Source organism: Chiloscyllium plagiosum, unplaced genomic scaffold (assembly GCF_037043375.1).
Source record: "Chiloscyllium plagiosum isolate Xiang-an unplaced genomic scaffold, Cpla_swu_hap1 HiC_scaffold_9, whole genome shotgun sequence".
Lineage (NCBI taxonomy): Eukaryota > Metazoa > Chordata > Chondrichthyes > Orectolobiformes > Hemiscylliidae > Chiloscyllium > Chiloscyllium plagiosum.
In genome coordinates, this window is record NW_028270147.1 from 83,210,423 (window position 1) to 83,236,922 (window position 26,500).

The following is a 26,500-nucleotide window of genomic DNA, read 5'->3' on the forward strand; positions in this document are numbered from 1 at the left end:
GCTCTGCTGGCTGACCTAAAACTTTGAGCTTCTCTATTGAGGCTGAGATCCCACAGTCCATCAGCATTGTGCCCAGGCATGATGACAAAACTTATTTGCAATACATATTGCTCCCGTAACTTCAAAGAATCTTGAGAAGTTTCAGAGAAAAACCTTCAAATCCTTCTTTCATACTAATCTGATGATCCCAGGAATGTTCGTTATTTTACCAGCTGGTTTCCAGCCTAGACCACTGTCCCTTTGGACACTGTGTAACTCCCTCAACCTGCAGCAGAAGCAACATTCTCTCTGAGGAAAGTTTGGAGGGGCCTAGTTGCAGGGCAGTTTCACTTCAAGAATCAGTATCATCCCTAGGGAAGTGGCAGTTTCAAGTGAAAACAAAGAAAATCACTACAGTAAATCTTGGAGACATGATGACGCCTGAATACCATGGTATCAAAGAGGTTTCGGGCCTATTCTCAAGAATTGAGAAGTGAGGGTTGAACATAGAACAGAGAACATTGAAGGCTGGCTTTTAAAGAAATTCAGCATGTCTTACACTTAGAGATTCCAGCTCACTTTTACTAACTCTCCTGTTGGGTCTGTTTCTATGCTGTACATCTCTATGATTCTATGACTCTAAGTAATAGGACTGTGGTTTTCCCTTTCATGCATGGGTACTTGTAGATACTTAATGTGTGATGTGGTAGTTGAAGAGGAAAGGGTGGATAGGTGGAAATTGGTGATTTGGGATGTGAGGCACTATGGATGATGTATGCAGGGCGTTAGTTTGCATGGGGTGGCATTTGTGGAATGTGTGGGGATGAGGGCAATGAAGGGGGGTGTGAAGAGTGAGGACTAGGGGAGTGTTTTATACATCTTTCCTTTTGGAGAGGTAAGGAATGTCTTTGGATTTGGTTCAAGGGGCACCATTTGTGGAGGTGTGGCATCCTGTGGAGTTTTGGAAAGGCTTGTGTATGAAATGGACATGAATTCATTTAGGCTGCCACGGTTTTAGAGGAACCATCCAAGAACAAATGTGTGCAGTTAAGAACAAAAAGTGATAGGTATTTCAGAAAATAGTTTTACATAAAGCTATTTTCAGGTTTGTGGTGTGGGATTGACTTCCCAATTTATCACTTTCATCAAGTGAGCATTTTAATGTGCTGACTGCATATTGAATGGACTGTTTGGTAATGCACATAATTCAGGATTTAAGAGTTAAGCTCTTAATTGAAATGTTTGTTTTCATAAAGGATTAATTGAGGGACTTTCAATGTATAGAGTCTGTTTATCAACCAGACAGTTAATGATTTCTCCAGTCGTGACTTAATTGTTAATCATCATTAAAACCTTCCAAAAATGTTAATCTTAAGAATGGCAATTTTGAAGCTTTCACTGGTCCCATGTTCCCGACTTATATATCTTTGTTCTTTTGAAGGGAGGATATTTTCCTGCTTTTGAAACCCTATTCAGTCCACTTTCATGGACCATGAAGTTCATGGAACTGCCGCTAAGCTTTAGATTTAGAGTATTTTGGTTTTCTGTCACCTTGAAGTTCAGTTGCAATGATAGATGTAGAATCCCTACGATGTGGAAGTAGGCCATTCAGCCCATACTGGGCCTCTGAAGAGCATCCCATTCCTCTATCCTGTCCCTCTAACCCTGCATTTCCCACGACTAATCCACCTGGCCTACATATTCCTGAACACTATGGGCAGTTTAGCATGGCCAATCCACCTAACCTGCACATCTTTAGACTGTGGGAGGAAATCCAAGCAGACATAGCAAGAACACGCAAACTCCAAACTTGAGAGTTGGCCGAGGATGGAAATGAAATCTGGTGCTGTGATGTAGCAGTGCTAACCACTGAGCCACTGTGCTGTTGAGTGATGGGGACTGAGAGGGCCGGGGAAAGAATTCATTTGAAAGCTAATTTTATGTTTAATGAGCCTCCAAAGCACAGATTTCAAAATCCATGATGCTATTTGAGGATCGGCGAATCAAAAAACCCGTACTGGCCCCATGCTCCTGACCTTTCAATCTTATCTTCAATTTAAAAAAAAATTGAATTTGCAATTTTGAAATCAGCGCTGCTTCAGAGAGAGGTGAAGGCTTTTAAAATGAAATGTCCCAAATCACAGGTATGAGGAGTTAGATAAGGTCAGTATCTATCATGTGCTTTCTTTAATGAGCTAATCTTCAAAAGCCCTGCAGAGTTCACATTGTGAAGAATGGCCCATTCAGTGTGTTTAGGTGGAGTATAGGTTGAGACCTATACTCATCAACGCGTCACCTTATGCAAGCATTGCAAAGTGAGTATTCTTAAAAATGATGGCTTGATAGCTCTGGTAATTAATTGCAAAATACAATGGGTTAATTGTATTGAAATGTTGCACATCACATTGTGACAGTTGCATAACATATCTGAGATAAGCTAAACCAGGAAACTAACGTTGCGTCTAGTCTGTGACACCCCTGCTGATGTTGGATGCATGTTGGTGAATTTTTGTGTCTAGGTTTTTGCGATTACTCCCCTTTGTGCAGTTCTGATGCAGCTGAATAATTCTGCACTCCAAAATGATCTCACAAGAAAAGTTCATTCATTTCCCTGCTTGCTTAAAGAGCAGGTAAATCATCTTCAAGACTTGTGACAAAGCTCAAAGTTCCATGTTACATTTGTCTCATTTTCTCATTGTGGTTTGTGCTGTGCAGGGTAGAGGTGAAAGAATGTATTTGAGGAAATAGGCTTTCTTTTTCTCTGCTTACCATTTGAATCATGCTGAAAAAAACAAGGGTCAAAGGAAAATAGAAACAAAGAAAATAAATAGGAACAGGAGTAGGCCATTTGGCCCTTAAAGCCTCTCCTAACTTTCTCCTCATACTCTTTGATCTGTTTAGACCTAAGAACTGTATTTAACTCCTTTTTGAAAACATTCAATGATTTGGCCTCAACCATTTTCTGTGCCAATGAATTCCAAAGGCTCACCAATCTCTGGGTGAATACATTTCTTCTCATCTCAATCCTAAACATCCTACCCATACTCTTCGACTATGACTCCTGGCTGTGGAAACCCGAGACATTGAGAACATCCTTCCTGTATTCATTGTTAGAATTTTGTAGGTTTCTATGAGATCCCCTCTAGTTGTCTGAAGTCCAATGAACCTCTCCTCATATGTCAGTCCTGTCATCCCAGGAATCAGTCTGGTAAACCTTTGTTGCACTGTCTCCATTGCCAGAGAAGGGGACCAAATCTACCCAATGTGGCCTCACTAAGGCCCTGCACAATGGCAGCAAGATGTTCCTGCTCCTGTACTTGAATCCCCTCGCTACCAAGGCCAACATACCCTTTGCCTTCTTCACTGCCTGCTGCACCTCCATGTACAATGACACCCAAGCCTCAGTGCACCTCCCCCTTTCCTTTCCTATTCAGATAATAATCTGCCCTCCTGTTTTTGCCACCAAAGTGGTAACCTCACACTAACTCATGTTTTACTTCATTTGTTCACTCACACAACTTGTCCAGATCACATTGAAGCATCTCTGCATCCTCCTCACAGTTCACCCTCCCACTCAGCTTTGTGTTGTCTGCAGACTTGGAGACATTACATTTACATAAACAAAAGAGTGGACACTGAAACCTATATCGCCCACTCAACCCACGGGGCCCGCCTGCTTGATTTGCAAGGGCCTCAAAATGGGTGACCAATAACTTCCTCGCCAAAACGATATAGCAGCCTCATTGAAATATTTACATTGTGGTCCTACACCATTGGCTTATACAGTGTTACACCCACTTTCCCCAGAATTATTACAACAACTACCCCAGCCCATCTCCCCCCTGCCCACTCCCCTCCCACCCCCCCCAACTCCCACCCACACCCATCCTGGTTGATTAAATTGTTTTCCACTTACAACCAGTGGCATTTAGCTCCCCCACTTCTACATTGACAGAAATATACCTCATTCTCCACCTTCCCCTTTTTGAGAGTTTATTTTGATGATGGACTTTTCCATTTGCTTTCAAACTCCCACCTTTACTGCTGGAACCTTTGAGTCTTTTCCAATGGAAATGTTTAAAGTTTCGGGGTAATTATAACCTGACTGGCCAGGTAGTAAACTCCTCCAAGTGTGTTGGTTTGACTCCTTCAAGGTAGAAGAAAGTTGGGCAAGCTGTGGAGGCAGTGTTGCAACCAGTTCCGCCAGATTCCCGATAGGATTTGTTTGGGATAAACCCCCTCCTCAGATACTGATCTGATTTCCCCTCATTCTCCCAATCAGATCAAATTAATCTGCTGCCATGTGTTCTTGTATCTTTGCGAATGGTGGATTTAGAACATAGTAGAATATCCTTTCCTTGGATTTCCAAGCAGGCAGTAGGATAAATAATGGTTAGAGTGCCCATCAGGTTCCACTCTTTGTTCATGTGAGAACACCAACACTGCGGCTGAATAGGCGAAAGTGAGGACCGCAGATGCTGGAGATTAGAGTCAAAACTGCATCTGAGGAGCAGGAGAATCGACGTTTCATCGCCTGATGAAGGTATTTTGCCTGAAATGCCGATTCTCCTGCTTCTTGGATGCTGCCTGACCCGCTGTGCTTTTCCAGCACCACACTCTCGACCACTATGTCTGAATAGTCCATTTGGTTACTTTGGCATTCCGTACATGGAAAATCAGCACAAGGTTCTTCTCCATCCTTTGACAAGGAAGGCACTTCAGCTTGTTATTCCGTAATGGTTAAATATAGAGCCTCGGTTTCAAGTGAAATCCATCTAGTCTTAGCTTAGCATGATATTCCAATGGAAATGGTGTTCAGGCCTTTATGGAATAACCGAGGGAAAAAGAAAGAATTTAAAAAAACACTGGTTCTATAACACATTTCATTTCTCACTACACTTTACAGAAAATTAAGTACTTTAATTGTAAGGGAGGAAAGCACAGCAACCAATTTGCAATCCCACAGACATCAAAATAATGACCAAACCATTTGTTGCTCTTTTTCAAAAAGTGTTGTATATTGAGGAATGAATCTTTACTGAGCACTGTGGAGAAATCCCCTACTTTTTTTCATAGATTGCAAGGAATTCAAATGCCAGCCTCTTCTGTGCACTGGAAATATATACGCTGCTTGCACAAGTGCACACTCGTATCTTCAGTTGTAAACTTCAACAGTAACTCACCGGAGCTCCTGAAGGCTAACCACTTGTTGAAAGCTGCCACTTTTGCAGAAACATCATGGTATTAGTTAGAAGCATATCAATATCATCTACCTTCATTGGGCAGAAGTCAAGATAGGTGACTGTCATGGATGATGACATATTATTGTGGTAGACTCACTCCTCGCTTGCTCTCTGCAGTTTTTTTGCAGGTTTCCTGTGATCAATTACAGCTTAAAATGAGCTCGTGAGCAGATGATTTAGCAGTCCCTTCTGGGGAGGGAATGATGCATGGAGTGAGGCAAATGTAATTTTATTCTTGAACAATCTGAAGTAATAAAATCTTTTCCCTTGTTCTGCTGGCTTTTATTTTCAGATTTTCCTTTGGTTTTATAAAAATAGAGTTTGTTTGATCGAGAGTGTATGAAACTACAATATGTTCCAGGTTACAATTATCAGTTTGTTCCAAATCAGAATCTCCATGCTGTGGCTAGGAACAATCTAGAAAATGACCACTTGTCATAATTCACCTAATATTAGCACAGAACTTATAATAGACACTACATTTAGCAGCCTGGTGAGATACCTAGATGTCGTTATTTGCAATTTTTAAAAAAATAGACTCGAGTTGAAAGAGATATTCCCTACTATAAACCTACTTTATTTTTAGAATGATAGTAATGGAAAGTGGAACATTCTTTCCAACCATTGTCTGTGGAAGCAGTGGGGAGTCATTTCAGTTTGTTGTTTAATGAAAGCAATGATAGCCTTAAACTCCAGAAGCTAATCTAGGATATCATTGTTAGAAAACCCACACTTGACACCTCTAGCCTTCTAATCTCGAAGCTCCCTTTGTTTTACGGGCGGCACTGTGGCATAATGGTTAGCACTACTGCCTCACAGTGCCAGAGACCTGGGTTCAATTCCAGCCTCAGGAAACTATCTGTGTAGAGTTTGCACATTCTCCCCGTGTCTGCGTGGGTTTCCTCCAGGTGCTCCAGCTTCCTCCCACAGTCCAAAAATGTGCAGGTTAGGTGAATTGGCCATGCTAAATTGCCTGTAGTGTTAGGTGAAGGGGTAAATGTAGGGGGATGGGTGTGGGTGGGTTGCTCCTCTTCGGAGGGTCAGTGTGGGCTTGTTGGGCCAAAGGCCCTGCTTCCACACTGTAAGTAATCTAATCTAAGCTAAGTCTCCAAAATTCCTTAAATATGTTGTTGACTCTCTTGACGATACTGTGGCTTTAAAAGGTGTAATTTGTCCTTATTTTTATTAGGATAGGTGGAGATTGAGGCGCCGAGCAGTCTGCTCCAAACCCAATAAAGTAAACAGCTTGAGAGGCCTTGGGTTTTTTTACATGTTGGAACAATAGAAGCAGCCTGAATGGGTGAGGTCAAGCTCCCACACAACCAGGACTTTTTTTAGTTTTAACCTTAGGTAGTAGTTGCTGGAGTTGAAGCTGGATGTGGAAGCTTTTGTTCCTTTCTCTGTTACGTCCGAAAGCTGTAGTTCTCTTCCTGCTACTAGAATTGCATGTTAGACAATCTATTTTAACTGAATTTTCCTTTGTCAAAGCTGTGTTATGTAATGTGATTACATTGGAACAGTTATTTATCAGTAATTAATACATATGTTATTTTGTGAAGCATTTCAATAGAGTTACAGGTAAGCCTATTCTTTTATTTTTATTTTGTCTGTATTTTAACCATAATGCATGAATAAAGTGTGTTTTTCTTCAAGACTGGTAATTTAACAAATCGAATTGCACCTGGAACACAACACCTTACACTTATCATTAAACTAAGAGAATTTAGGATCTAGGTTATCATCTTAATACATTTTGAGGGGGTTTGTTCTGGTTCATAACAATCCCTGAATCAACACCATATTTCCTCCATTTTTTAAAATGTTTAAATCCTTACAATCAGATTTCCAGTTTAGTCATTCTTCTATTATCAAAGTCACAAGCAATTTGTGCTTGTAAATATGGCAAAAGTTCCCATCCCATTCTTCTCCACCTATCTGTAACCTTTGATATGATTGGCCGCACCAACCCCTCCGATACCTTTGTACTGTTGTCTAGCTGTGGGGGAGCGCTCTCACTTGCTTCCTATCTTATCTATCCAGTCATAACTCATGTATGACCTGCAATGGTTTCTCTTGCTGCTTGAGCACTATTTCCTCTGGTGCTCCCCAAGGATTTATCCACGGCCCTCCCTCATACTTCTCATCTTCATATAGCCTTTCAATGATCAAATCCAAAAGCACATAATCAGTTTTTATATGTAACCTGACCACACCCATGTCCATCTCACTGCTGCCCCCTGTTGACTCACCCTCTGTGACTATATTATCAGGCTGCCTATCTGGTATCTAGTGCAGGATGAGCACCAATATCTTCCAACTGAACATTAGGAAGAACAACGCCATTTTCCTCAGACCATGTCACAAACTCTGTTCCCAGCCACTCACTCTATCCCTCACCCTGGCAACTGTCTGAGGATGTTTGCAGCCATAGTGTCACACCTGACCTCAAGTAGAGCTGACAGTCACATGTTTTTGCCAATAGTAGGCCAATGCCTTTAGAACCAGGGTCTTCCTTGGTGGACAGTCAAAGAACTGATTATCGTGGGATGCCTGCTTTCATATAGTGGTTACATAAGCCTTCCATCTTGTGACAGTCTCTTCTCTGATGAAGCATGGAATCATGGCATCACAGAAAAGTCGCAGCACTAAACAAGGCCTTTCAGGCAATTGATGCTGTGCTGACTCCTGTCGAGCAAGATAGACAGTCCCACTCCAACACACTTTCCTTGTAGCTGTACATTTCTTTCTCTCTCAGTGCTTATTCAATTCCCTATTGCTTCTGCATCCACCACACTCTCAGGTCATAGAGTCATAATATGGAAACGGACCCTCCAACTTGTCCTGCCGACCAGATATCCTAAATAAATATAGTCCCATTTGCCAGCACTTGGTCCATATCCCTTTTGAGTCAGATATCCAACCAGATACCTTTTAAATATTATAATTTTGCCAGCCTCCACCACTTCCTCTGGCAGCTCATTCCATACATGCACCATGCTCTGTGTCAAAACGTTGCCCCTTAGGTCCTTTTTAAATCTTTCCCCTCTCCTTTTAAAATCTATGCCTTCTAGTTCTGAAATCCCGTCTCCTGGGAAGAAGACCTTGTCTATTCACTCTATCCATGTCCCTCGTGATTTTATAAACTTCGATAAGGTCACACCTCAGCCTCCAACACTCCAGGGGAAATACCACCAGCCTTTTCAGCCTCTCCCTATTGCTCAGACCCTCCAATCCTGGCAACATTCTTGTAAATCTGTAGTATCTTTGAATCCTGGCATTGCATTCCAGATTGTAAGTGCTTGCTGAAAAATTGATTGAGTTTTTTGAAGAAGTAACAAAGAGGATTGATGAGGACAGAATGGTGGACGTGATCTATATGGAATTCAGTAAGGCATTCGACAAGGTTCCCCATGGGAGACTGATTAGTAAGGTTAGACCTCATGGAATGCAGGGAGGACTAGCCATTTAGATACAGAACTGGCTCGAAGGTAGAAGACTGAGGTTGGTGGTGAAGGGTTGTTTTTCAGACTGGAGGCCTGTGACCAATGGTGTGCCACAAGGATCAATGCTGGGTCCACTACTTTTCATCATTTATATAAATGATTTGGATACGCGCATAAGAGGTACAGTTGGTAAGTTTGCAGATGACACTAAAATTGGAGGTGTATTGGACAGCGAAGACGGTTACCTCAGATTACAACAGGATCTGGACCAGATGGGCCAATGAGCTGAGGAGTGGCAGATGGAGTTAAATTCAGATAAATGCGAGTGCTGCATTTTGGGAAAGCAAATCTTAGCAGACCTTATATACTTAATGGTAAGGTCCTAGGGAGTGTTGCTGAACAAAGAGACCTTGGAGTGCAGGTTCATAGCTCCTTGAAAGTGGAGTCACAGGTAGATAGGATAGTGGAGAAGGTGGTTGGTATGCTTTCCTTCAGAGCATTGAGTACAAGATTTGGGAGGTCATGTTGTGGCTATACAGGGCATTGGTTAGGCCACTTTTGGAATATTGCGTGCAATTCTGGTCTCCTTCTTATTGGAAAGATGTTGTGAAGCTTGAAAAGGGTTCAGAAAAGATCTACAAGGATGTTGCCAAGGTTGGAGGATGTGAGCTACGGGGAGAGGCGGAATAGACTGGGGTTGTTTTCCCTGGAGCATCGATGGTTAGGAGCTGATCTTATAGAGGTTTATAAAATCATGAGGGGCATGGATAGGGTAAATAGACAAGGTATTTTCCCTGGGTTGGGGAGTCCAGAACTAGGGACCCAAGGGGCAACATTTTCATGCAGAGGGTGATGCGTGTATGGAATGAGCTGCCAGAGGAAGTGATGAAGGCTGGTACATTTGCAACATTTCAAAAGCATCTGGATGGTGAATAGGAAGGGTTTGGAGGGATATGGCCCAAGCACTGGCAAATGGGACTAGATTAGGTTGGGATATCCGGTCAGCATGGACGAGTTGGACTGAAGGGTCTGTTTATTTGCTGTACATCTCTATGACTCTATGACTCTAAGCTTGTCTTCCTCAAACTGAATTTGAAATACCAGCATGTTATGATCACTTTTTGCTCAAGGATCCTTTGTGACAAAATAATTAATTATTCCCATCTCATTACAGATCATCAATTAACTCCATCTTACTCCAGAACTTGCTATGTTTACCTTGATTCCCACTTGTATTATCAAGGATACATCCACACGTACCATTTTTACATTTCATCTTATTCCATATCCCCTTCATCATTCAGGAAGCTCTGGGTTTGGTTTGTCCTACCTTTCTTTCTCAGGGCAACGTATTTCAACTGCACCTGAACCATCTCATCTTCCAAACTAGCCCATCGATTGATTAAAGTTTTGCCTGTGAATCTTTCATTCCAGTTTACCTGGAACGAGATCCCTTTGCAATGTGTGAAAATAACCCTTCCCCAGTTATGTATTTATCACTCTAGATTACTCTTCACTTTTTTTAGCAACCTAAACTTTATGGTACAATGACCGCTATTGCCTAAATGTCCCCCACTTGATCATTGATTTTACTTGAACTATTTCATTCTCCAGAATCACATTCAGTATAACACTTCCTTCCTTATTGAACTTGCAACACTGACCAAGGAAACTTCCCTGAACACACTTTGGAAGACCTTCCCCCTTTACAGTCATTAGTATTGCAGTCTGTAGCTTAAAGTCCCCCTACTATCACTACTCTGTAGCTCTTTTATCTCACTGTAACTTCCCTCCAAATTCCATTTCCCCATCTTTCCCACTCATATGTGGCTTAGAGAATAAACCAAGTTGTACAATGGCACCTCTATTGCTCCTGAACGCTAACCTCTTGGATATCCTGTCTGCCCAACACAGTTGGACCTCTTTTATGCATGACATTGTATTCCCATTTGGCTATTTACATCTGCAGCTCAATAACCCTGTTTCCCACACTCCACTTGCATACATGCACTGTCAGCTTGGATTGGATTTTACTGTACATCTTGTCAGTCTGAACTCATCTAATACTTTGTTATTTCTCATCCTAGGGCTGTCTATATTTTTCAGTCCTTTGTGCTTCTTGCTTATCCTTACTAGTGCTGTATCCTGATCCCCATCCCTTTGGCAAATTAGATTAAGCCATCCCTCACAAAGATAGCAAACTGTCCTGTGGGAATGGTGGTCTCAACTCTGTCAAGGAGCAACCTATTTGACCTGTACAGTTTTCAAATACTCCCAGAATTGATCCAAATGTTCTAGGATTCTAAAACCCTCTCTTCTAAAACCCTCTCTTCTGCTCCTTTGCTACAGCTGTATATACTTCTGGTCTTTCCTCCTGTTTCTCTACTCACTAACTTCCCCTCACTTATGCTCTTGTTCTCATGTCTTGGTGGTGTTACCCCATTTGCTGTCCCAGTTTCCCAAGAGAGCTTTGTCTGAGCAGGAGTTAGCTGAAGAGTGAGCCCTTCATCAGGAATGAGGTTTGTGAGTCGGTGTGGGGGGGGGGGGGGGGTAGTGTAGCTGAGAGATCCCTTCCATTTATCTCTCAGACCCTACCAGCCCACAAGTCTCATTCTTGATGTAGGATCTATGCTTGAAAGGTTGATTCTCCTGCTCATCAGATGCTGCCTGACCTGTTGTGCTTTTCCATCACCCCACTCTCGACTCTGATCTCCAGCATCTGCAGTCCTCATTTCCTCTTCACTGAGGAGTGAGGTATGCTCACCTCTCTGTGAAACTAGATGATGATCCTCAGTAATTGTAGGCTGGAATGCTAGGCCTCTCTCTGGAACTGTAGATGGCTGATTCTCAGTAATTGTAGGCTAAGTGCTGGGCCTGAAAATGTGTTGCTGGAAAAGCCCAGCAGGTCAGGCAGCACCCAAGGAGCAGGAGAATCGACGTTTCGGGCATGAGCCCTCCTTCAGGATCCTTGGATGCTTCAAATCCTTGGATGCTGCCTGACGTGCTTTGCTTTTCCAGCAACACATTTTCAGCTCTGATCTCCAGCATCTGCAGACCTCACTTTCTCCTAAGTGCTGGGCCTCTCTGCTTTGCTCCTCATCTTCTTTCAGGCACATCAAATGGGCATTTTTTGCCATGAACGGTTCTGTGTAGCAACTTTTAGAGAGTATAAAGTGAGGTTAAGGTAGTCTCTCTCTCTCTCACACACACAAATTCCCAACAAAACTTATAAAAGGCATCTGGATGTGTGGATGAATAGGAAGGGTATGGGCCAAGTGCTGGCAAATGGACTAGATTAATGTAGGATATCTGATCAGTATTGGCAAGTTGGACCTAAGGGGTCTGTTTCCATGCTGTACAACTTTATGGCTCCACGTTGTTACCAAATCAGTTGACTCTCATGATGATCTGATGGCTTTGACACACATTTTATGCGCTTGTGCCCATTCCTCTGTTATTGGATTTAATTTTGTAACTCGCCATAACGGGATTTGAGTTTTTGTTCATGAACCATAATGATCCTCACTGCTATATCCTGATAGCGTAGGGTTTGAGAAAGAGCAGGGTAATTGGAGTAGGGTAGGAGAGAGCTGGAGCGACTGTCAGCATAGACACAGATAATGGATAGAATGATGTCCTGTAGAACTGAAAATGCAACGGTTTCACCATCAAAGTACTTGTGAAAGTGGAAGTAAAAAAACGTAGCAAGAGCTGAAAATGGTAGCATTAGTTCAATATTGAGCATCAGTCTGACATCTAGCAGGCAGCTTTGGCAAGTGACTTTGAGCAAGTATAGAATCATACAGTGTAGAAGGAGCCTCCTGCTCTTTATCATCCTATACTTAAAGCTTCTTGCCACAATCCACATTAACAACATATTGGGAACTGCTGCAATGGGAAGCAGTGTTTGAATTGGAGGTTTATTATTTTTGTTAAATGTGAACATAAATGAAACTGAAATGCTATCAAGTGGAATTTCTGATCGTCCCTTCTGCGGGGGTAAGGGGTGGTCAGAGAACACGTGGGTAGTGTTAAAATCCATGTAGGGAGTTTGGTGTGGGCCCGCTGACTATGTGTGATAATACAATGCACGATTGTGTATGGACCAGGAAATGAAATGCTGTGATCATTTTGAGCAGGTTTTAACACATTTCAACCTTTGAGCAAAACATTTCCATTTAAGCTCCCCTCCAAGCCTCTCACCTTTCTGAATTGGACATATATCGTTGTTTCTTCACTTTCACGAGGTCAAATTCCTGGAACTCCCTCCCTAATGATGTTATGGGTCTACCTACACCAAATGGACAGCAACGGTTCAAGAAGGCAGCTCACCACTACCACCAAAGCCAGCTAGGGGTGGGCAATAAAGCAATGGTCCAGTCAGCGATGCCCATGTCAGTGATCTTGGCACAGTGGGTACTTGTAGAATATGGTGTTAGCTCCACTTGTGATGACCTCCAACATGACCTGAACTGACCACAAATATGATAGTGTCAGTGTGTATGTCAGATACCGACTGAAGCTCTGCAATGTGGGCAGACCTTGATGCCAAAAGGTGAACTTCCTGATCCTATGGATGACCTGTGCCAATTTAGACCTCTTTGTTCCAGCTAACACCCCATCTTAGTTTGATACAGCTCAACACATGTACAGATGCTCAAGGGGCTTATCACCAACATCATTTACCATCCCACTCGCTGGTGAAAGAATCATAGAGATTCAGTCCAACTCGTTCATGCTGAGCAGATAGGCAAAAGTGAGCACTGCAAATGCTGGAGATCAGAGTCTAGATCAGAGTGGTGCTGGAAAAGCACAGCAGGTCAGGCAGCATCCAATGAGCAAGAAAATCAACATTTTGGGCCAAAGCCCTTCATCTGGGTTATATTTAACCTGATGAAGGACATTTGCCCGAAACATTGATTTTTCTGCTCCTTGAATGCTGCCTGACCTGCTGTGTTTTTCTAGCACCACTCTAATCCGTGCTGAGCAGATATCCCAACCTAATCTAATCCCAATTGCCAGCATCTAGCCCATATCCTTCCAAACCCTTCCTATGCATATACCCATCCAAATGCTTTTTAAATGCTGCAAATGTACCAGCCCCTACAACTTCCTCTGGCAGCTCATTCCATACACGTACGACCCTCTGCATGAAAAAGTTGCCCCTTAGGTCTCTCTTATATTTTTCCCCTCTCACCCTAAACCTATGCCCTCCAGTTTTAGACATCCCCACTCCAGGGAAAAGACTTTGTCTATTTATCCTATCCATGCCCCTCATGATTTTATAAACCTTCATAAAGTCAGCCCTCAGCCTCTCACGGTCAAGGGAAAACAGTCCTGCTTTTTATTATTTATTGGCCAGTGCAAGTACTGAGGTTATGGGGGATTGGTGAAAGGTTAGTTCAATGAGCAGGGAGTAGTGCTGACTGTTTGGAAAGAGTGATAAGCTTCTGAAAGCTCTCTGAGTACACCGGTTGCACATTCCCAGGATCTGCAAGGAACCCTTCTCCTACCTACATCCAAGAGGACACTGCTGATTGTTTCGATTAAAAAAGTGTGCAAGGGTTTGGGGAACAAAGCAGGATATTGGCATGAGGTAATGATGCATGTTTTACAAGCTGGGTGCAAGCTGAATGGCCTCAATTTGGCCCACACAATTCTATATTTCCGTGACACCTATATTCAGCCTGGCAGGAGCCATTCAGTAGTTGAGTATCGCTAAAGAAGTGTCAGCTCTGCAGTTCCCAAGCTGCAGCCTTGGATATGGTCATGACTGGCAAGGTGCCAATGGATCTGGGTTGCTTCACATTCCAGATGGCGTTGTAAACATCTCACAGTTATCATAGAATCCCCACGGTGTGAAAACAGGCCATTCGGCTCAGTGAGTCCACACCGATCCTCCGAAGAGCATCCCACCCAGACTCCTACCCTATAACCCTGCATTTCCCATAGTTAATCCACCTAGCCTACACATCCCTGGACACTATGGGCAATTTAGCCTGGCCAATCCACCTAACCTACACATCTTCAGATTGTGGGTGGAAACTGAAGCACCCAGAGGAAACCCATGCAGACACAGGGAGAATGTGCAAACCCCACACAGACAGTTGCCTGAGGCTGGAATCGAATCCAAGTTCCTGGCACTGTGAGGCAGCAGTGCTAACCTCTGAGCCACTGTGCCAGCCAGTTCACTGTCCATTCTTTCACCTAGCCAGGTGTCACGTCCATGTACTTATAGAACATAGAACATTACAGCGCAGTACAGGCCCTTTGACATTGCAGGCTTTTAACCGAGAAAAAAAACTGTGAAAAGCACATTTCTGCTTTAAAATCTTTATTGTGGGGGATTAAAAAAGAGACTGCATGGTTTAGCTTAATAGCTCTTTTAAGATGAAAGTCAAAGCAACCAACTGTCTGTTACATTGGGGTTGAAATCTATTGAACTGTTTTGTCTCAGCCTCAGTCACAAAGAGAGGACAACACAATGAATTCTTCTAAAGGTCTGAGAATTGAAATCTTCCTTGCTGAGTGTGGTGCTTGTTGCAATGCTTTGCAAATATGGGTTCAAACCCCATCATGACAGATGGTGAATTTTGAGTTCAGTTTTAAATCTGGAATAAAACCTAGTCAAATGGGGCCACGTAACCATTGCTAATTGTCATAAAAACCCATCTAGTTCAGTAATATTCTTTAGGAAAGGTAATCTGCTGTCCTCGTCTGACCTATATGTGACTCCAGATTCACAACTATGTTGTTCATTGGATGGACCACCCAATGCTGACAAAAGTGTCAGAAATTACAATGACTGTGATTAATCTATCCTGTCCTCCTTACAAATATTTGGGGTCTGGTGCCAAAATTGAGCCAGGAGTCTCACAGGACAAATCAAATAACAGCCTGACATGCTCATACTTATGGAATCATACCTTGCAGATAATGTCCCACTGGCAGGACAGTCTTGCAAGATGTGGCAGCACAGTGCAGTTGGGAAGGAGTTGCCCTGGGAAGGAGTCAACCATTAACTCCAGGTCCATAAAGTGTTTTGGCATCAAGTGAAGCATAGCAAAGGAAACTTGCTGCTGACTTTCCCTGGCTGGTGAAACAGTACTGCTCCATGTTGGACACCAATTGGGAGAAGCACTGAGGGTGGTATGGGCACAGAATGTACTCTGTGTGGAGGACTTCAATGCCCATAATGAACAGGGGCACAATCACACTGACAAATCTGACTGAACAGCCCGAGTTCTAAAGGACATAACTAGTAGACTGGATCTGCAGCTGGACGTGAGGGACCTAACATGAGAGAAAAACTAAATAAGCCTTTGCAATAAGTAGAACAGATACTAGACACTGAATCCTATGGAGAAACGAGACCTCAAAGTTGCTAATAGTGCCTAAGTTATAATACTGAATGCTTTTATTGTAAGAAGGTAAATCATTTTCAGAAAATGTGTCAAAGCAAGACACTGCTACAGAAAATCAATAAACTAAAGAGCTAAGGTAATTGGAGGAAGGTTTAGGGGAGATGTCAGAGGTAGGTTCTTTACACAGAGAGTGGTGGGTGTGTGGAATGCACTGCCAGCAGTGGTAGTAGGGTCAGAGACATTAGGGACATGTAAGCGACACTTAGATACGCACATGGATGATAGTACAATTAGGGGTATGTAGGTTAGTCTGACCTCAAAGTAGGATAAAAGGTCAGCACAACATCGAGGGCTGAAGAGCCTGTACTGTAGTATGTTCTATGTTCAATGTAACTACCCAGACAAAGACATAAATAAGACAGAACAGCCTACAATAGAAGATAAACCCAAAGATTTCCTAGAGGGAATCCATAATACAAACTAAATATTTTGTCACGCAAACATTTATGTCAAGGCTATCTCACAAATTTCAAGACTAGACATGCAACATTATCAGATTGCAAACCTTAGTTGACACAATGTGCTTCCTGCTGACTGAAGTTCAATACATGGTCCAGGAGACATTGCACTCAGTGTTAAATGTACACTGAAAGCACCTCTGTAACATAAAGGTCAGAAAATATTAGAAAACCCAAATGTTATGCACTTTGCAACCAAGAGTTTTCTCCCCTTAGTGTAGTTACTTCAAGCTAATTCAAAAACTGGGTGAGATTAAACGATTAAAGGTCAAGGAGAAGACTGTGGAAGAGTTTTTTCCCGAAGACTCTGAAAGTCCTTGGCACAGCCTAAACAAAATGCAGAACCTGCTGAGGTTTAGTAACTTTGGAATGTAAACTTTATTTCATGCTCCAAATGAGTTGCAAATCTGCGACTATATTGGTTTGGCTGAAATGTTTTCTGCTGCTGTCAAAACCGAAGAGCATTCAGATTCGAAGTAGCACCAAAGTTTGAGAAAAAGTGCAAGCAAAGAGACAGCAGCTGAACTTGTGACACCAATTGAAAGAATTTGACAACCACCTGATGAAGGAGCAGCTCTCCGAAAGCTAGTACTTCCAATTAAACTTGTTGGACTATGAACCTGGTGTTGTGTGATTTTTAACATTTGAAAGAAGAAAGTGTTGTATTTGGGTCTGAAAGGACTAATACTTGATTAAGTGTAGTGTTGGTAATAGAATCAGGGGGATTTGGGGAGTGTAAAGAAGGAGCTTGTAGGAGACAGACGTGAGGATGATGTTGTCCTCACCTGTATACATGGATCATATTCATGTAATCCTTAAATGGTTGCAGAAATGTGCTACATTTCCGACTTTTTTTTTAACAAATCACTTCAATATTTTATTTAGATTAGATTAGATTACTTACAGTGCGGAAACAGGCCATTCGGCCCAACAAGTCCACACCGACCCACTGAAGCGCAACCCACCCAGACCCATTCCCCTACACCTAACACTACGGGCAATTTAGCATGGCCAATTCACCTGACCTGCACATCTTTGTGACTGTGGGAGGAAACCGGAGCACCCGGAGGAAACCCACGCAGACACGGGGAGAATGTGCAAACTCCACACAGTCCCGCCTGAGGCGGGAATTGAACCCGGGTCTCTGGTGCTGTGAGGCAGCAGTGCTAACCACTGTGCCACCGTACCACCCACAGTTTGTGGAATGTGTGCATCTCTGGCTGGCTAGCATTTATTGCCTGTCCCTAGTTTCCCTTGAAAAAGTGATAGTGAGCTGCCTTCTTGAACTGCTGCAGTCCACCTGCTATGGGTTGACCCACAGTGCCGTTAAGGAGGGAATTCCAGGACTTAGACCCAGTGACAGTGACTGAACAGTGGTATAGTTCCAAGTCAGGATGGTGAGTGGCTTGCAGGGGTGCTTGTAGGTGGTGGTGTTCCCATGGTACCTGCTGCCCTTGTCCTTCTAGATGGAAATGCTTATGGGTTTAGATGCTGCCTGAGGATCTTTGGTGAATTTCTGCAGTGCATCTTGTAGATGGGACACACTGCTGCTACTGAACAACAGTGGTGAAAGACTAGATGCTTGTGAATGTGGTGCCAATCAAGGGGGGCTGCTTTGTCCTGGATGATGTCAAGCTTTTTGAGTGTTGTTGGAGCTGACTCATCCAGGCAAGTGGGGAGTATTCCTTCACACTCCTGACTTGTGCCTTGTAGATGGTGGACAGACTTTGGGCAGTCAGGAGGTGAGTTACTTGCCACAGTATTCCTAGTATCTGACCTGCTCCTCTAGTTATATGCAAAAGGTGAATACCCACATCCATGCTATAACATGCAGAGTTGAAGTAAGTCACGCTCATCATTGTGTGCAGAACTGACAGTAGTATTCCACATGGGATCTAATCAAAGCTGTTTACAGCTGTAACTGGAACAACTTCTCCTCCAGGTTTCCTCTGTCATTCAGATTCACATGTCACCTGGTTATTCATTGTCATTTGGTCAATAATGTCACAACATCATGATAACTCTGCAAAGGTAAAGGGACATCACTCAAATTACTCGCATCTGAAGAAGATATAAAGGGAAAAAAATGTTTTCAATATGAACACCCATAAAGGTGGTCATTTAAATAGAATGAAAACTGGGAAAAATGCAGCCAATTTCTGTGGTCCTGTCATTATAAACATTCCAATCTGTCAACCCAGCTTTATTGCACTAGTATTCTGGCCTGATAATTGGTAACATGATTATTAACGCCAAATAAGAGCATCTTAATACTCATGTGTTTCCATTCAGTATGGGAAATAAATATCACCAAGAAGGATAAATAATGGAGCAATTTTCTTGAATTAACATATACAGAAGTTTGATGCAGACTCATTAGTTAATGTATTGCAATTAAATAACATCTCTCTCCTTTATCACAAGGTACTGGAATGGGCATTGGTCAAAAGTGAATCAATTATTATCTGTTGTCTGCATGGGCTGGAGGTCTGACAGCATTCCATCATTATCACCTGATAAGGATTTCCAGGATTCGGCAGGCATCCAGCATTGCTAACAGAGGAGAGACTGAGAAAGACTGCAGTGACTGCTATCAGTGCTGTGCATCAGAAACCAATGATGTCTCCATTCTAGACAGAAATCCCAAAGTCTTTCTGGTCTTTCAGGTCTCTTCCTGTTTCAACCTGTGAGTCCGATTCTGGAAAACCCCTTTCCTGGAAACTCCAAACTGAGAGTGGAGATTCTGTCGGAAGAACAGCAAGGCCGTTTATCTAAGGCTAATAGGTGATAGATGGGTTGCTCAAAAGGGCAATATCCAATCTCAGGAGAAAGTGAGGACTGCAGATTCTGGAGATCAGAGTCAAAAAGTGTGGTGCTGGAAAAGCACAGCAGGTCGGAAAAGATCCGAGGAACAGAAGAATTGACATTTCGGGCAAGAGCCCTTCATCAGGAATGAGTCTGGTGAGCCTAGGGGTGGTCTCCACCACCGAGGTCTCCACTCCCTTGGCTCACTCGCCTCATTCCTGATGAAGGGCTCTTGCCCGAAATGTCAATTCTCCTGTTCCTCAGATCTTGTCTGACCTGCTGTGCTTTTCCAGCATCACGCTCTTTGACTTTGATCTCCAGCATCTGCAGTCCTCACTTTCTCCCTGCCATGACCTTCAGCACTGTCATGGTATTGGGAAGCCTATCACCCAGAGCATCTGCACAGCCAACAGAATTACAGGCTCCGACTGAAGCCTGCAGAGCAGCAGAGGATCAGTCTGCCAACTTTTACGCAGACTCCCGTTATGCTGCAGACTGTCATTTTATTGTCTTCCTGTCATATATTAACCAATGCCATCAGTTCTGCGCCCTCACAGGTATCAGCTGCCTGGGAAGACCCACTGGAGGGAGGTCACGACACTGGACCAGGTGAGTGGGTTCTTGTGAAAAAGACCCAGAAGGAACCATTAGGTGTGAATTGGGAACGACCATATCAGCGGTGTCAAGGCCTGAGGAAAGGAGGCCAGGATTCATACCTCCCACATCAAACGGATATCTCACAATACAGCAAGACCAGAGACTGACCACCATGATGTTTCCAGTTTCTTCATTTTCCGTCCCCCCACCTTGTCTCAGTCCCAACCCTCGAACTCAGCACCACCTTCCTAACCTGCAATCTTCTTCCTGACCTCTCCGCCCCCATCCCCACTCCGACCTATCACCCTCACCTTAACCTCCTTCCACCTATCGCATTTCCAACGCCCCTCCCCCAAGTCCTTCCTCCCTACCTTTTATCTTAGCCTGCTTGGCACACTTTCCTCATTCCTGAAGAAGAGCTCATGCCCAAAACGTCGATTCTCCTGTTCCTTGGATGCTGCCTGACCTGCTGCGCTTTTCCAGCAACACATTTTCAGCTCTGATCTCCAGCATCTGCAGTCCTCACTTTCTCCTAGAAGACTTCCACCATGATGTTTGTTATTGTTATTCTAACTGTGCATGTTTTCTTTTTGTAAAGTGTAGTTGCCAAAGTATATGTAAGCTAGGATAAGAATTGTGTGATTCTCTTCGAAAGATCTCAGTAGAATCAAACGGGGGTGGGGGGAGGGATACTGTTTGGGATATTGTGTTATTGGTTATCTTTATTAACTCACTCACCAGCTCGCTATGTTCTACTGCATTTTCACACCTTATCAACTCTTGCTACAAGCAGTGTTTACCTCTGAATAAGTGTAGTAGACAGAACAATACCATCTCCATCAAGTCTCTATGAAACATTATAATATTAATCAGCCCTGACCAATCATCTCCTGGACCTGAATAGATTCCCCCGTTTGTAAGTGCCTGTTAAATACCTTTTAACTGGGCCATTATCCCTTTAAGAAACTAACTGACAAAACAGCGCTTCCATGAAATTGTGTGAATGAATGAAACTCATACCAGCAATAGTAAATAAATCTCACAACCCAGCTGCAGTAATCAGTTTAATATTCTTTATTCTTTTATTAAGTACAGGTACAATTTCTAACTTATTTAGAGCAAATAGGCCTAGTATCTTTTACTAACAATTGCTAACTTAAAAGACAAAAGGACTAACACCTCCTAATTATGCAAACAGACTGGACAAACCCCCTTAATCCCATCAGGAGTAGCAGCCAGCATTTAGCATGTTTTAATCCACCTCCTGTCTCCCATGACTGAAGCCCCTCAAATCTTTGTGTACTGAAGATAAAACAGTGTAACATCACAGTAATGGAATTTTAAATATATGCAGATTAGATTACATTGTGGAAACAGGCCCTTCGGCCCAACAAGTCCACACCGACCCGCCAAAGCGCAACCCATCCATACCCCTACATTTACCCCTAACCTAACACTACGGGCAATTTAGCATGGCCAATTCACTTGACCCGCACATCTTTGGACTGTGGGAGGAAACCCACGCAGACGTGGGGAGATTGTGCAAACTCCACACAGTCAGTCGCCTGAGGTGGGAATTGAACCTGGGTCTGTGGCACTGTGAGGCAGCAGTGCTAACCACTGTGCCACCGTGCCGCCCACAGTAAGAACTGTGTATAAAGGGTCTATTGTAAGAACTGTATTTCTGGATTCTATCACCGCCTCGAACTTGTGTTACTGTGGTAGCTGAATAAAGAGGCTGTTTTCATCATTCACTCACCGATTCTGGTCATTATTTGAACACGATCCCAGACATGTTTACCTCCCTTAGTTCATTATCTATCCCTGCTCTAATCCAACAGCAGTTCCAGCAGGCTTAATCTCAGCCTTGGAAGCTCCAATTGTCTGTGTATTTATGTTGGAAGAAAGTTTCAAGTTTCTACTATGCCATTTCTATCCTGAGTGACCAAACTTTATTTTTCACTTCAATCATTTTTCTTTCCCCAACAAGGAAGCTGCTTGAATATTTTCAATATTTTAAGAACTTCTATCACATCAAGAGTCAATATCTAATGCTCGCTGTAGATTTATGCAGCCTCTGTGTTTTTTACATCTAAACCATGTCTCATGAAATTGGCCACTGCTTGGAATTCTAGAAAGCTGTTTTCTAAATATAGGAAGCTTTGCTACTTTTCAAATTGAGCAGCTTTTTGTCTGATGTCCAATTTATTACCATCTCTGATACTTGACTTCCCCCTATTGAACAGGGAAGGTCATGGTTACTCAGAGAGTGATTGATGACTGTTAATGTTTATATGTTGAAAGTACCGCCTCCTTGTTACTTAAACAGAAATCAAAAGTAATAAGCTATCTAGATTGATTTTATTTGACTTATTGGGTCAAAGACTTCCTGATCAGGCGGAAGTTGTTAAATTGTTAATCCTTCTTCTCAGAAGGGTTTGTTTCTGTCACAGCGATGAAATATCTCCCCCAAAGTCTCTTGCTCAGTGAAACCAGATCTGTGCTGTGTTGAGTCCACAGAAATTTGGCATATACTAGACATGCGAGGAAGAGTTTAATAATACCCGAAAATGAACAGGTATCCCTTGTCCTGCAATTAATTTACACTCATTTCAGCCATTGTGGCTAGCCTGCAACTTTTATTGCCCGTTAGATAACATGATAGCAATGTGCAGTCCATTGAGAGGGTGATGTTAGATGGTTATGTGCCTCCATAGAGGGTTCTGGTTCAGATGAGGCTAGCCACTTGAAGCTAGCCTGCACTATCTTTGACAGGAAATCTGTTTTGGTAGCAACACGTGCTGATGGGTAGCTAAGGAAGAGCACCTGACCTGTGAGAGTAGTCCGGACTTAAAGCCCTCCGCTTCTTTCTTTCCCGCCGTACCAACCAGTACCCTTCCAACGACACCCTCCTTCGACTGACTGAACTGGTCCTCACCCTGAACAACTTCTCTTTCCAATCCTCCCACTTCCTCCAAACCAAAGGAGTAGCCATGGGCACCCGCATGGGCCTCAGCTATGCCTGCCTCTTCATAGGATATGTGGAACAGTCCATCTTCCGCAGCTACACTGGCACCACCCCCCACCTTTTCCTCCGCTATATTGATGACTGTATCAGCGCTGCCTCTTGCTCCCACGAGGATGTTAAACAGTTCATCCACTTTACCAACACCTTCCACCCCGACCTCAAATTCACCTGGACCGTCTCAGACTCCTCCCTCCCCTTCCTAGACTTTTCCATTTCTATCTCGGGTGACCGAATCGACACGGACATCTACTATAAACCGACCGACTCCCACAGCTACCTAGACTACACCTCCTCCCACCCTGCCCTCTGTAAAAACGCCATCCCATATTCCCAATTCCTTCGTCTCCGGTGCATCTGCTCCCAGGAGGACCAGTTCCAAAACCGTACAACCCAAATGGCCTCCTTCTTCAAGGACCGCAATTTCCCGCCAGACATAGTCGACGATGCCCTCCACCGCATCTCTTCCACTTCCCGCTCCTCCGCCCTTGAGCCCCGCCCCTCCAACTGCCACCAGGACAGAACCCCACTGGTCCTCACCTACCACCCCACTAACCTCCATGTACAACGTATCGTCCGCCGTCATTTCCGCCACCTCCAAACGAACTCCACCACCAGGGATATATTTCCCTCCCCTCCCCTATCAGCGTTCCGAAAAGACCACTCCCTCCGTGACTCCCTCGTCAGGTCCACACCCCCCACCAACCCAACCTCCACTCCCGGCACCTTCCCCTGCAACCGCAAGAAATGCAAAACTTGCGCCCACACCTCCCCCCTTACTTCCCTCCAAGGTCCCAAGGGACACTTCCATATCCGCCACAAATTCACCTGCACCTCCACACACATCATCTATTGCATCCGCTGCACCCGATGTGGCCTCCTCTATATTGGGGAGACAGGCCGCCTACTTGCGGAACGTTTCAGAGAACACCTCTGGGACACCCGGACCAACCAACCCAACCACTCCGTAGCCCAACACTTCAACTCTCCCTCCCACTCCACCAAGGTCCTCCATCGCCAGACAATGGCAACACGACGGTTGGAGGAAGAGCGCCTCATCTTCTGCCTGGGAATCCTCCAACCACAAGGGATGAACTCAGATTTCTCCAGTTTCCTCATTTCCCCTCCCCCCACCTTGTCTCAGTCAAATCCCTCAAACTCAGCACCGCCTTCCTAACCTGCAATCTTCTTCCTGACCTCTCCGCCCCCACCCCACTCCGGCCTATCACCCTCACCTTGATCTCCCTCCACCTATCGCAATTCCAACGCCCCTCCCCCAAGTCCCTCCTCCCTACCTTTTATCTTAGCCTGCTGGACAAACTTTTCTCATTCCTGAAGAAGGGCTTATGCCCGAAACGTCGATTCTCCTGTTCCTTGGATGCTGCCTGACCTGCTGCGCTTTTCCAGCAACACATTTTCAGCTGTAAGAGTAGTGAACTTTATGCCAAACGACAGAGATTATGTTCTAAGGTTCTTGGATGCATTCCTGGAGGCTTTGCGGAAGGAAATAGAAGGAGAGAATGCTGCCCCCCAAAACAGATAGAGGCCCTCGAGACAGATGATGCAAAGGCAGCAGGAGCAGATAACTGTAGCAGTCAATGAAACAACTGCTGAGGAGCTGGCAAAAGATTAATGATTAAAAAAAGACAAACAGGGCTGCGGATGCTAGAAATGAGAAACATAAACATAAGTTGCTGGAAACGCTCAGCAGGTCTGGCAGAATCTGTGGAGTGAAAGCAGAGTCAGCGTTTCGCGTCCAATAACCCTTCTCCAGAGCTGATTGTAGCAAAGAAAGGGTTGGTACATATGCTGGAGATAGGATGGTTGGATGAGGTAGAGATGGAGCCCACAGAGACAAGGGGGAGAGAGAGAGAGCAGTGATTATGCAAAGGAGTGGGTAAAGGTCAGTCTGGGAGAAACAATGTTCTAAGGTTCTAAGGGGACCATTAATGGATGACACTGACAATGGGTTGTTTGTGGCAGCAGCCCATGTGATGACAAGGGCTGGCATGTGGAGTTCGGGCTACAAATGTGGGTGAAGATGATCAGGGCCTAAACTTGTTGAACTCGATCTTGGCCCCTGAAGGCTGTAGGCTCCCCAAGCGGAAGATGAGTTCAATGACCTTGGCCAAGCGATCAAGGTCAGGCAATTCATTCTCAGCTGCCACCTGCTTCTGTTAGAAATACTAACCTCACACGCTGCTCAATCAACCATCCCACCCCTGCCCCCTTCAATCGCAAACAACAAAATTCATCTTCTTGCATAAACGTTCAGAATTGAGGATTGAGGATTAGTCCTCTATCTCATAAAAGAAAATTCACACTTTGGAATTGAGGGCTGAAAATACCCTTAATAGTTGGCAGTTCTGAGCTACGGTCCTTTACAGCTTCTGTAATCGCTCTTCTAACCCTGCTGGCTAGACCAACATATATTACCTGTCTCTAATTGCCCAGAGGGCAATTAAGAATCAACCACATTGCTGTGGGTCTGGAGTCACATGGAGGGCCAGACCAGGTAAGGATGGCTGTTTTCTTCCCTAAAGGACATTAATGAACCAGATGGGATTTTCCGACAATGGATTCACAGTCATCGTTAGACCCTTAATTTCAGATTGTTTTTTTGCTTCCCTCATGTTCCACGTGGGCTATAATTTAACCTGCTGGTGTTAATCCTGAACATTATTTGTGCCTTAACATCATGCTTCTGACAATCTTACAATACCATGAAAACATATTAACGTCAACTCCCCTGCTAAGTATAAAAAAAAGCTGATCATTCACCCATCATTATGGTGGCATGGTGGCTCAGTGGTTAGCACTGCTGTCTCACAGCGCCAGAGATCTTGGTTCAATTCCCACCTTGGACGACTGTCTGTGTGGAGTTTGCACATTCTCCATGGGTTTCCTCTGGGTGCTCTGATTTTCTCCCGCAATCCAAAAGATGTGCTGGTCAGGCTAAATTGCCCGTAGTGTTAGGAGTAGGGGAATGGGTCTGGGTGGATTGCTCTTCGGAGGGTCGGTGTGGACTTGTTGGGCTGAAGGGCCTGTTTCCACACTGTAAGTAAGTAATCTAATCATGATGCACTCAATCTTGGGTTTTTGTGAGGAGGAAGGCAGGAGAAAGGCTGTGGTGTGGGCTTGAGGGACCTGAGTAAAGGTCACCACTGGATACTGGCTGAACTCCACCTGGGTCACCCAGGGGTGTCCAAAATGAAGGTGTTGGCGAGAAGTTTTGGGTGGTGGCCAGGATTGAATGCAGACATGGCTGTATTGGTGGGGCAGTGCCCAGAGTGCCAGCAAGGACAAACATTACTGCCAGCAGCTCCCTCACATTTGTGGGAATATTTGGTTAAATCCTGGACTTGGTTACATGTTGCCTGGGTAGGTCCTTCCATGAGCTCAACATTCTTCGTCCTTATGGAATCCCACTCAAAATAGTTAGACATTGACAGAGTTTGTTCATCAAACATGGGGCCAATGATAGAAAAACTGCACACATCTTTTGCAATCCACAGAGTCCTGGAAA